This window comes from Cucurbita moschata, unplaced genomic scaffold (assembly GCF_002738365.1).
Source record: "Cucurbita moschata cultivar Rifu unplaced genomic scaffold, Cmos_1.0 Cmo_Scf00065, whole genome shotgun sequence".
Lineage (NCBI taxonomy): Eukaryota > Viridiplantae > Streptophyta > Magnoliopsida > Cucurbitales > Cucurbitaceae > Cucurbita > Cucurbita moschata.
Window position 1 is genome coordinate 791,448 of NW_019268581.1, and position 2,678 is coordinate 794,125.

The following is a 2,678-nucleotide window of genomic DNA, read 5'->3' on the forward strand; positions in this document are numbered from 1 at the left end:
CAAAGTCCATATGTGGTAAAAAAAAAAAAAAACCTTCCGTGGCCCAACCCTTATTCGCAATCCGCATCCAACCATTTCTTTTTCAACCTACACGTATGCTCCAAGCCAAACTCACGTAACTAGTCAGAAGATGCGGCCCACAACTGAACGGAAGACAAGTGTCACAATCGCACTCTTGCAGTAGTGAGACAATGATTATGTGACATTTGTCCTAATCGAATGAACAAGTCAACCATGCAAAATTTAGACTGAACGAACAATAGCAGTATATGCTCGAATCACGATTAGAAGAAATATTTTAGCAAACGTGGGCGAGGAAATACGTTAAAAAAAATTTCAAATAAAGCAATGTTATAAGCTAAAAGTGAGGAAACAACAACTGGTCATGTTCTCCTATAGTACATTTTGGGACATTTTATTCCTAATGGGTGTAGATATGATTTTGAGGACTAATCATACACAACAATAATAGTAAAGGCCTATCTAAGATGAAAGGAAGTAAAACGTGTTTGGAATGAACATGCCACCATGAACCACAAATCGTTTACAGGAATAGCTGAGACATCTAACATGCAGCCACAGGCAACATGCCTCGGCCAATCATGACCGTGACATCTGCCCTTACAAAATTTGTCAATATCTCTATCAACCGACTCTTCATAAACTCAACGTTGTAGGATGAGGCTGACTTTAGGTCTCGCGACGCGCTTCTAGCTGATCTCAATATTGAGGAGTCTTTTCCAACCTACTAGGAGCTATTGAAAATCACTTCTCGGTTTGTTAACTCTTCAAGTCTTCTCTGTTGGTGTCTTTCCTATTTTCTTTGCTTGAAACAATTTTTTCTTTGCATGACGTCATACCACCTGCTTTTACTTGATGTTTTCTTGGTCAGAATAATAACATTTCAAGTTACTGACGTGGACAACAGGGTTAGTCTGTATCCATAGGAGCAATTGGATCCTATATGATGCCTTCCTAATCTTGTGGATAACTTCGACTAGTCCATAGAATTTTCGCACCAGTCTTTGGATCTTGTTGCTTTGAACTCAAAGTTGATCTAACCTTAACTTATCATAACTCTCTATTTTCTTTGAAATTATCGTGGTCGGCCCTTCTCTTCATCCGTTTGGATGGTATTTTTGCGTGAACATGTGTTGCTTTAGTGGTTTGTTTTTGTCTCCCTTCTTCAGTAGAGGTGTTGGCTTGGTGTCTTTACCAAGCATTTGAGTGATCAGTGACAAGAGCCTTTGGAGGTCAAATAAACCCGACTGTGAACATGCCATTTTGCTATTTGTAGAATTCAACTAGCTCAGGCTGAGCCGCATGACGTCTATTTGTGGTAGGCGACATAAAACAAATCTTGTGATTTATCTCTGTTGGTGGGGTTAAAACCCAATATCTGACCTTCTTGTTTTGGGTCGTGGTATTCATGTAGTGGCAAAAAAGTTTTTGTTGATGTTGGCACACTTGAGCTCCCCCTTTTCAAATACAACAATGGCAGCAAGTGTAGATTCATCATGGCTAAGATTCTTTCTCAACTGTACTATCGTCATCATTTTCACCCCTCTTGGTTGATGGATGTTTGTCTGAATGATCGTGGGTTAGACTCCGTTACTACTACGCATTTTACTAAGGGCATGTAAATGACTTTGTGTTCTAGCAGGATGTCAATCCCTGACTATTTGGGCTCTAGAATGTTGGATATGAAGGCGAACTATTTCTATTAAAAATCTGATAGAGATATATACTAAATAATTATATATAGTAGGCGGTTACATATAGTGAAGCTATATATAATAAACTGAAATCATATGTATACTCATTAGTCAGTGTTTCCTAAATGTACATTTCTCATTCTCCATATCCTCTCTTTGCATACCTGAAGTCATTCATATAAAACCATTAGTCAATATTTCTTCTTACATTTTCTCTATCATGTTCTTTGTGTTCATTTAAATCAAGTGTGTGCGTTGTTGTGTGATTCTAATAACTGGTATCAGAGCGAGGAGAGATTCACCACGATCTGTGAAGATGGAAAGTTCAATACTGGAATTGAAAAGTTTGATGGATTCGATATAAGTTTCTAGAAGATGCAGATTGAAGATTATCTATACGAGAAAGATATTCAGGAACCCATTTTGGGGGTGAAGCTGGAGTGGAAGGAGTGGAAGCTCAGGGATTGTCACGCCGTAGTTGTTCTCTTATTCAGGAGAAGAGAGGGAGCAATGAAATCCTCTTTAATAGTCTAGTTCCATAGCAAGGAGACTTGAAGGGTAATAGAAGGGTTAGGAATAATTCTTCTCCTAGAGCCTTGTTAATAGAAATTACAACGATTATGGAAATAATCACCATTCATGACCCTCGGAAGTGGGCTTGAGAATCTATTAAAAGGAACTAAAATCTACCACAAAACTCAACAACTTATCTATTTAATCTCTCTTAGCCGAACCTTCCTCATTATAGTTGATTTTCTCATCATTTTTCTTTTCGACAGCAGTGACACTCTGTTTTAGTTTTGTTTAAATAGTTAAAATCTCCAACACCCATTTGAATGTTACCCAAAAACTCACTTAAATTTCCAGCGATAAAATTAACCGAACAGATAGGTTCCCTGTGGAATCGATAATTTACTTATTACTTGCTACTTGTGATAGTGTATACTTGCACTTATTCTTGGG